Raw genomic sequence first — 11,080 nt, 5'->3', positions numbered from 1 at the left:
ATAGACTTATGAATTCATTCAATAAAAACTTTGTCTCTGTTGATATTGATATAGATTTTAATATAATTAATTTAGCACAATTTAAAAATGTTATAATCAAGAGAATTACTGTAATACTTGATCTAAAATGATGCTCATAAATTCAGTAACAATAGTCTCTTTTTTTTTAATGTTCTTTTTCAGTAATATTTAGTTAATTAAACTGTCCTTGTCACATTAGAAACTTTAACCCCCTTATTCATAATAGTCTGCTAACTTAAAGCATTGCTAATTCTCACTCTGTCTTCTTCTATTGACCTAAGTCAGAATGAGAAAAAACACTCCTTAGCGGCTGTTTAAAGTTAGCGGACCATTATGAATAAGGCGGTTAGTCTTAGTGAGAAATTTCTAAGGAACAATTGTTTTAGAATTATATAATATAAGTCACTTATTTGTACCTAGATTTTAGATAATTATTCTGTTTTTTTTCTCCAAATAAAAAAAAAAAGATTCAGAATGTAAAAAAAAAATACATGTTTAAGTAGACTACCAAGCTTAGGTTATGTTTTTGGGGACTGAATTTTTGGGGTATAAGATTAGATGACGACAGATTCTCAGTCCTAACAAATATATCGTACATATATAAAATTTATCGTACTACAATTATTGTATTCGATTGCCATCTTGCAACCCGAGTTGCGGATCTGTGGATGGAATAGAATATTATAAAAATCGCGATACAAAAGTAAGTGTTGATCGTAGAGGGTTTAAAATTTAGGGTTGTATGTATTTTTGATGCTGTATCATAAAAAAAAAAAAAAAAAAAAAAAACAAAAAATTATATCCAAAAAAAAATTTTTTGGGGTGGACGTAACGTTTAGGGGGATGAAAAATAGATGTTGTCCAATTCTCCACCCTAGCCGATATGCAGGCTAAGATTCACGAAAATGGGTCGAGCCGATTCGGAGGATATCAATTACGTACACCGTGACACGAGAATTTTATATATTAGACTAGCTGATCCAGCAAACGTTGTATTGCCGATATTAAAATCGCGATACAAAAGTAACTGTTCATCGTAGATGGGTGAAAATTTGAAGTTGTGTGTATTTTTTAATGCTGACTCATAATCAATCAAATTAAAAAAAATGTCAAAAAAGTGAAAAATAAATTTGGCGTGGACCACCCTTAACATTTAGGGGGATGAAAAATAGATGTTGTCCGATTCTCAGACCTACCCAATATGCACTCAAAATTTCCAACAAACACCGCGACATGAGAATTTTTATACATTAGATGTACAGAACTTTGAAATAAAAATACTTCAACAATACAACACAGATGGCGCTACGTAGTATGTGCTAGTATAGAAATGAAATATTACGAATTGCAAGATCAAGATAAATTGCAAAAGAACAATATAATATGTAGGTCTGACATAGAAAAGATGCTGATGGTTCAAACGTGTTGTTTATGTATATTTTTATGCCTACTGCGTAGATGCATTGAATGACCTAATGCCTTCATTGCAAAATATAGCACACAGTGACATACAGACACTTTGTGTTACATGCACACTGCATGAATTGCTCAAAATAGAGTTTAGTTCTAAATTTATAATTTTTGACGTTTTCACAGATGTCATAGAGTATCTAGACGTATATCAATTCAATGTTAACACTAGGAACAGACATAAGCTCATAATGCCTACTACTCGGCTAAGTCAAGCTTACAGGTCTTTTGTGGGGCGATGTATATGCTTTTACAACAGAATCCCAGAAAATTTTCAAAACAAAAGTATTACGTTATTCAAAAGAATTGTTAAAAAACGTTTGTGTGGTAAATGTTACTATAACATAAATGACTTTCTTGACCACAAATTGGGAATAGAGCGACCACCCTCAGGCTATTAAATAATAAGTTTAATGTTACAATGTTACTTTGTAAACATATTTTTTGATGAAAAAAAAGCCCGATGAGTTTGTTGCGCCTATTCTTCTCAGGCCGGAGGCATTCATTTTGGAATGGGTGGTAGTTTTTTTGACTTTCAATAAGTGATGTCACACCCTATTTTGAATAAAAATATTTGAATTTGAATTTGAAATTTGGATATAAATAATCTATGGTATGCATGTCTTATGTCGGATAAGTGCACCTATTATTTAAATTCAAAAAATCTTTTTTCACTATAAAACTTTATAAGTTATTTAGTGCAAGTCAGAATGTACAAAAGTTACAATATGTATTTTTTGTATTGTATGCACAAATGAGAGTAACAACTTTCATTAACAAGAAATTTAGTAAGCACCTGAGACTTAAATAATGTATAATTGTAATATGTGTAATTTTGGAGGTTCGAATAAAAAAAAAGTAGTATCACATGAGTTAAAAATACCAAATTAATATGAATCCTCTATAAAATATGCTGAAACAGTTACCTTACTGCTAACATTAAAAAAGTCAGTCCTAGTAACCATAATATCATCCAAAGGAGTGTTTTTATTTGAAAAAGGATGATATAACGTTGTACTGAGTTTCATTACAACACTTGTTTGGATGATGTAATGGTTATTAGGACATTAGGTGTTTAATGTTGGCAAAAAGCTACCTGTTTCAGGATCTTTAATAGAAGATTTAAAGCATGGGTGTAGATAAAAAATATAACACAATCCACTTTGAAAGATTTAGCAATTTACGGACCCTTGTAGATGGAATTGTGAGTTTATGTTTGTTTCGAGTATTGACATGATGTACATCACTATTCTTTTTAAATTGCCTTACATGTTTATGAGCGTACAGGAGGTTCTCGTATATGTACTGGCAGTGTGCTGTCATAATATTAATTTCACTAGACTTTACTCGCATTGAATCCCTTGAACACATTTTTCGCTGCTCGAATTGCCCTTTTCTAGAGCACAAATACGAGTGTTTTATTTTATTTTATTTTTATTCTATTCGGAAAACTTACAGCTAAGTTATTAACAAGTAGGTAAGTATATAATTAAGTATTGAAGGCTAATTACAAATTTTCACTTATAGTTATATAAATAAGATTAAAAATTAAAACAAAGGAATTAAATCAAAGAGGTCAGGAAAGTAACACTTAAAATAAATTAGGTTAATCACACGTATGTTATTAAATAATTGATTTTAATTAAAGAAAGGTATTGCTTAGCTTGGTTGTTTATGCACGTTTAAAATATTTATCATTTAAAAGTTTCTTAAGGCCATGTACTGGCGTATTAAAAAAGTCGACATCTATTTCATTAGAAAGGTTGTTATAACATCTGCATGCACGTAACATAAAATTATTTTTTCTATAGTTGCATTTTACGTTAGGGACATGCAGAAGATTGGGCCTTCTAAGGGTGACACCAGAAGTTTTAAGTCCAATCTGACCCAATAGTTCCGAACTATCAACCGTGCCATTTGCTATACTGATCAGATAGGCTAGATCTGCGATACGTCTTCGTTCGTATAGTGGTAATATATGGAATTTATTACAACGGTATATGTATCCGGATAAATAATATCTAGTATGTTGTCAATATCTGCGGCCATACGCCACAATATAATTCCGTAAGACATTACACTATGAAAGTAGCTGAAATATACAAATGTAGCCGTGTCAAAATCTGTCGGCAGCCTAATTTTTTTATCGCATTTAATCTATACTAATGTTATAAAGCTGCAGTGTTTGTTTGTTTGTTTGTTTGTTTGAACGCGCTAATCTCTGGTACTACTGGTCCGATTTGAATGATTCTTTCAGTGTTGGGTAGTCCATTTATCGAGGAAGGCTATAGGCTATGTTTTTTTTTCAAAATTAGGGATCCGTAATAAAATTGCTATTTTGTAACACAAGGTGTAAAATCGAAAACCTATTTTTGCGTGCGCTGCAAAAACTATTGACAATAGAACAAAATGATGTACAGGCTATAATATAGGCAATATTTTATTACTTATAAAACTATCCCGTGAATTATATATACTTTATATGGCAAAACAACGTTTGCCGGGTCAGCTAGTCTTAATATATATAAATTACGTGACAACTTTGTCCGCGATGGACTACTAAACTAATGCTCAGATTTAAATGGGGATTACTTCATGGAGTGCAGTTTAGTCCAACTTGAGAGATTTGGGACCCATAAATATTTTTATTTTCAATATTTGTTTTGTATGGACATATTTTCTGAGAGATAATTTAGTGAAACTCCTATAAAATAGTATTTTTTTATTATCTACAGAACAACGTCTGTCGGGTCCGCTAGTATAATTATTTATTGTAAGATTATAAACATATATCTAATTATAAGCAAATTATTATTGCTGTCACAATATACAGCAAATGCAGATGATTTGGTTTGCTGTGATTTAAAAATTTGCGTAAATAGAAGTAGAAAACACAGAATAATCTCCACATTTAATGTTCTGGAGTCGTGATGGTAAATTTCAGTTACTTTCACTGTTAATCTGGACATCTGATTATGAACAAATTACAAATCGTGCTCACGAATACACGAGAAATCGTAAAAATATCATATTTACGGGTTATAATGGTTGTTTGTCGCATTATGTCGAGATAAAACCGAATTCCAGTCAAGTCTGAAACTTGAAATCACAAAATATATCAAATGTAAAAAATAACTCTGATTATCTATCCCTAACGCCCCAAAAGATGTATAACTTGAAAAATACCAAAACCTTCGTCATTCCACAGATAATGGACCGTAATTTAGCGTCAACCTAGTACAATCCGCTGTCTTGGCCTAGTAACTAATGCTGGGAAAAGTTAGTAATCACTCAAGGCACAGAATGAATACAACAGAGGCGGTCTTTATGCGTAAAAAGCATTTCATTTCAACCTTTGCCCCCGAAGAAATTTAACATAGTTAATATTTGAACAGTCCATAGAAATGCCGACACAAAAGAATGAAATGACGTACTAATATTTCCCATGGCATATTATAGTAGGGTTGTCGCCTGCATATTTTTTAATAACTTTCGATGATGAACACTATTTATTTATCCTAACTTTATGCTAGGTTTGGAGTTAGAATTAATCTTATAAAATCTTTTTTTCTGGCTGCAAGAATGAATTTTGGTAATTGTGACAAAGAGAGGGGTATTCACAAGATGAAACTAAATTATAACTTCCGAGTACATAAAAACCTTATTTAGGGAGTTTTGAAATTACATTTAATTGGTGGAACCGTGTTGAAATTTCATTTGGGAATATCGGGTGAAATTCGATCGAAGGATTAAAAATATCATGTAATGAGTACTAATATTACATCATGTAGTAATGACTTTTACCCTGAATATCATGTTGAGCTGAGTCTTACATATTCCTTAAAAAAATAAGCTGTCATTATTATTGTTGACAAAATATTATTGGCGGCATCCTTAACACAGTAATGTTTACACATTACTGCTTCACGTCAGAAATAGTCGCCGCCAAATCCCGCGCGCCCGCAGAAGCATTTTACTGGGCTATTTTGGCACCAAACCCGGTGCGACCACTTGAAAGGTGATACCCACGGCCGTCTTCGTGTGTGTTCGTTTCGTTCGTTCGCTTATGCACTGGAGCCTATAGGAGTGTTATTAAAATGTGTGTGTGTGTACTTCTGCACACACATAAGTATTTATCCTTCTATTTATACTTCTAAATCCTTAAATATTTTATTCCTTGTACTATTTTACGTTTGCAAAAAGAACAACTTTCTAATAAAGATGGTATTCAAGTTCAAACAATAAAAATATTATTATTATACCGTATACCGTCAGCCCTAAAAATCATCAAAACAATAACTAAAACGTCTGAATAGAGTTTCAGTAACTGGATTCAATCAACTACGCCTAACGCCGTGTACTTTATTACCCAATTATCGACCTTCTTGCTATCGAAATAAATATTCAAATAGAATGCACATTTCACTTAGTAGACTTTGAATGTAATAACACAATTAATAGTCTTAGTTATAAAAACCGTCAGGAAAACCCATTCAAATGTCTTCGTCTTTCATTAGACCTCTAATGTTCGTATTAAATAACAAGACGAGGACTTGACTGTGTGATGGGTTAATTATTTCTCATTGTTCATTTCTAATTCTTGAACAATATAAAATGCACCTGAAAAGGTCTACCTTCAAAGAAAGACGTTAACTTTCTCTTTACATCTCATTATGTCGTCTGCTCAACGAAATTATAACCCCTAGCCACCTAATATATTTTTTAATCGTTTTGTTACAATAATTACATTTCATTTGCTTAAACAAAATGTTCTTGCCTCGTGTTCGCGTCCGAGCTTCTTATGAGCGTATACAATAGACTTTGAACATTACTAATAATATTGATACACTTTTTACACAAATTATCTTGCCCCAAATTAGGCATTTATAGTCTGTGTTATGGGTTGCAAGACAACAATATGTTTAATACAATATTCTTACTTAATCATACATAAATACATATAAACATCCATGACTCGGAAACAAACATCCATATTCATCATATAGATACTTGCACCTACCGGGATTCGAACCCCGGACCGGGAATTGATGTTATTATATTATCTTTATAAGTTAATGTATACGTTAACGTATAAACAACACTGCTCGAACATTTTTGACGACATTTTGATAGGTGATTGAGCATACAGTTACTCGCACCCGCTAACCTCAGTTGATGTTTGAATCATTTGCTTTGCGAATATAAAATTATAATGTAAGTCCATACCATTATTAATAAAGAATACATAATTATTATGTGACATCAACTATTAAATTATTTTATTAAGTGGACTGTTTGAGCAATTTATAATATACGACCTGGCTGGCTTTGGGAAACATTCAGGTTAATAAACATACGAACCCTACCGTCACAATACATATAACAATAAAATATATTTTAGAAATAATACCTCCTACATAGGTTTCAATTTTACAATAAAATACAAATAATATACTAGGACTCTTATGACGACCCCTATAGCCCAGTGATTATTGACCCTGCCTACGGAGCGGGTTCCGGGTTCGAATCCCGGTAGGTGCAGACATTCATATGATGAATATGAATGTTTGTTTCTGAGTCATAATATAATATAATATTGACACACTTTTACACAAATTATCTTGCCCCAAGTTAAGCATATATAGCCTGTGTTATGGGTTACAAGACAATGATATATTTAATACAATATACTTACTTAAACATACATATCATATAAACATACATAAATACATTTAAACATCCATGACTCGGAAACAAACATCCATATTCATCATATAAATGCTTGCACCTACCGGGATTTGAACCCGGGACCCATAGCTTAGTAGGTAGGATCGCTAACCACGCTATACAGGTCGTCAATGGATGGATTTGTATTTATAATAAAAAATTGTATTTATGTATGTTTAAGTAAGTATGTTGTATTAAATATATCGTTGTCTTGCACCCATAGTGCAGGCTATGCCTAGTTAGGGGCAAGATAATTTGTTTAAGAGTGTGTCAATATATAAAAAAAAACTCACTGACCACAAATACAATGAATATATGAGCTTCCTTGAAAAACTGGTTCTGCGCAGACCACCTAAATTGTGTAATAGTATTTTTTTAATTTTTTTTTTATGGAATAGGAGGACAAGCGAGCGTACGGGTCACCTGGTGTTAAGTGATCTCCGCCGCCCACATTTTCTTGCAACACCACAGGAATCACAAGAGCGTTGCCGGCCTTTAAGAAAGGTGTACGCGCTTTTTTTGAAGGTACCCATGTCGTATCGTCCCGGAAACACCGCACAAGGAAGCTCATTCCACAGCTTAGTAGTACGAGGAAGAAAGCTCCTTGAAAACCGCACTGTGGAGGACCGCCGCACATCCAGATGGTGGGGATGATATCCTAATTTGTGGCGTGTCGTGCGACAGTATCAAGTGAGCTAAGTTGTTATATGATTTAAAAGATGGGCTGGGAGTTTCTTAACAGTTCTTCTCCCCACGTCCTTTACGAACTGATGCAGCTTCATAACGTTTATCAAGTATTGTTGAAATATATAATATTACTGTCACTCCAGTAAATAAATAATGTATTTCTATTCCTATTCTCTCACAAACAGACACCAATACAGCTGATCAAGAATTGAGAATTGAGTTGTTGAATAGGCTCTATCATGTTAGATCAATTGACGGAGTAACAATATTCCCAAGAAATCCTCAACAATTACCTTTCTAGTGAAATTTTATGCACAATTTGTGTTTCACAGCTCGAACGCAAACCGCACAAACCGCAGGTGATTAATGCACGTCCCGATATAAGACGGTGAATATAACACTAACTCGATAATTTATTGAATGCTGCGTTTCACCTTGTACTGTTAATAGTTTCTGATACATTGAACAGTAGTTAAGCAGCGATACATGCACTGACGCCCAAACTGACACGTAGACTTATCAGCCTCAACAGACATGACATCCGTATAATGGTGGACACCCAAAACACATAACGGGTCACACATTACTAAACAAGCACCTTTTCACAATCGGCGCAACGGACAGTTCTAAATGCAGAGGCTGTCGAGTCGAGGACGAAACGATCACTCACGTAATCCTGGAATGTGCGGGGGTGGCCAACCAATGGGCAAAAACCTTAACCAATACGAGGTCGCTCCAGGAAGTCTGCGAACACCCCAGGAATGTTCTGAACTTCTGAAAGGAGCTGGGCTAGTTGAAGTAACGGGCCAATACTGCACTCAAAATGGACCCATACTAGTGGTTTAATTGCGGAAACAGGAGATACCATACCATACATTGAACTATGAATCTATGAACAACACTAGCAACACACAGTTTAGTGCCAGTAATGAATGTCGGAACGCAGACGTGGTCGCTAACAATGGGCCTTATGAGGAAGCTCATGGTTGCTCAGGGGGCAATGGAGAGGGCTATGCTCGGAGTTTCCCTGCGAGATCCAATCAGAAATGAGGATATCCGTAGGAGAAACAAAGGCATCAACATAGCCCAGATCTTTGCGAAACTGAAGTGGCAGTGGGCAGGGCACAAAGCTCGATGGACAAATGGCCGTTGGGGCCACGTACCGGAAGACGCAGTGTTGGTTACCCCCACATGATAGACCGATGATCTGGTCAAGATCGCCGGAAAAGTGTTGGATGAGTTCGCAAGACCGATAGTCGTGGAGATTTTTAAAGGAAGTCCAGTGGACGTCTTCCGGCTGAAATGATGACGAATTCAGAATATTTGGGAGTTTTTTTTTGGGAGAAAGAGCTTCTTTTTGACGAGACGCCCAACTTTTTGCGTGCGGAAATAAATTATAGCAGCTAATAAGGAATATGATGACGTTATCTAAAAATTGTCAAATGTTGCAACACATTTTTTACTTAACCGATACTTTAACATGTTTGTTATTGCTAAAGTTGGTTGGTGCAACCCAGCCGTAATCATTACCTATATTAAAACATTTAAATTTAAATTCTTTAAAATGACAACAGCGCCGACCTTCTACGCCTTAATTACTATTTGGTTCACGATATCGCTAATTAAAATAAAAGGTTTTGAATCGGAAGCACTCGATTAAGAACTTTCCTTGTGGAAAGTGTAACTAATTGCGATCCGAGACAAATTAAATTTTTGCTCTTTTTCGCGCGCAAACCGCCGGTTTCGTCCGAACGGTGTATCACGGTACGAGCAAATGGCTCGGATGATCCGATAATTATCGCTTCAATTACAAGAGCACTGCTACAGAATGAATGAGCTATTTCGTATCTTCGCCCATCATTATTGATGTACACAGAGTACTCGAGAAACTAAACCTGATTTCTCTGTCTACTATATCTATACGCTACAATTGAATTTGATTGTGAACTTATTATGTGTGTACTTATACGTAAAAATAGGGACACCCTTAACAAGCGAAGCTTTAAAAACGGTATACCCCAGCACGGGACAAAACTAGGTATTCTTAACCGACTTCAAAAAGGAGGAGGTTCTCAATTCGATTGGTATTAATTTTTTTGTATGTACACTTATTACGCTAAGATTTATGAACCGATTTACGTGATTCTTCTTTAGTTTGATGCGGAATAGTCGCCATTTGGTCCTATAAAAATTTCATATTATAGTTTGGCCAAGTAGTTTTCATTTTATGAACATTCATGTTTACGTGGTTGATGTTAATGTTTACGTGGTTGATGTTAATGTTTACGTGGACTATGTAATTATATTTTGTGTAACTAACAAAACTATTTATTCTTCCGAAACGAGCCGAATCTCTTGTTTTTCGTTTTGTACAGTTACGGTTTTCCGATTATTGTTTCTACAATACCTTACTATCTAATTAAAAGATTAATATTAACAAATAGAAGAGAAGAGAATCTTATCTTATTTTAGATGCAATTTTTTGCTATATGTGTCTGATTTTTTCTATCACAACGACAAACTGATAGTAATTGATACGCCCTGCCCATTACAAGCCAGTGCCCTTCAGGATTCTTGAAACACCCAAAAAAAACACCTGAGTGGCACTACAATTATTGCGCTCTTCACCTTGAGACATAAGATGTCAAGTCTCATTTGCCTAGCAATTTCACTAGCTACGGCGCCCTTCAGACCGAAACACAATAATGCTTACACATTACTGCTTCACGGCAGAAATTGACGCCGTTATGGTACCTCTGTGTGAACCTCCTCCTTTTTTGAAGTCGGTTAAAAAAGGGATTGAGCAGGCAACTGTAAAGCAGACCCTGTAGATGGAGCCACAACCTGAGAGTTGAACAAGACATATTATCAAGATTTAGGATCCATGCGTCACTCGAACGGTTGGCTCAGTTGGTAAGGTCACTCGGTCGGAACCTGAGAGGCGTGGGTACGAGTGCCACATCGTTCATATATTTACGGCCGTTTCAAATAACGTATGTCTAGTAATGGATAAAATGCTGTCACAGTTTAATGACAAGATCTTATCTATCCATAGTTATGTCCAATATAGTTAATAGTCCAATGCTTTATGTCGATAGGTTATTGAAATGTAAGTAAGCCTAAAAGGATGGATTTCTCTACCTCTAGTAGGTTAAACGAAGGATATATAGGTTAT

Source organism: Leptidea sinapis, chromosome 2 (genome assembly GCF_905404315.1).
Source record: "Leptidea sinapis chromosome 2, ilLepSina1.1, whole genome shotgun sequence".
Lineage (NCBI taxonomy): Eukaryota > Metazoa > Arthropoda > Insecta > Lepidoptera > Pieridae > Leptidea > Leptidea sinapis.
Note: the sequence above shows the minus strand (reverse complement) of the source record.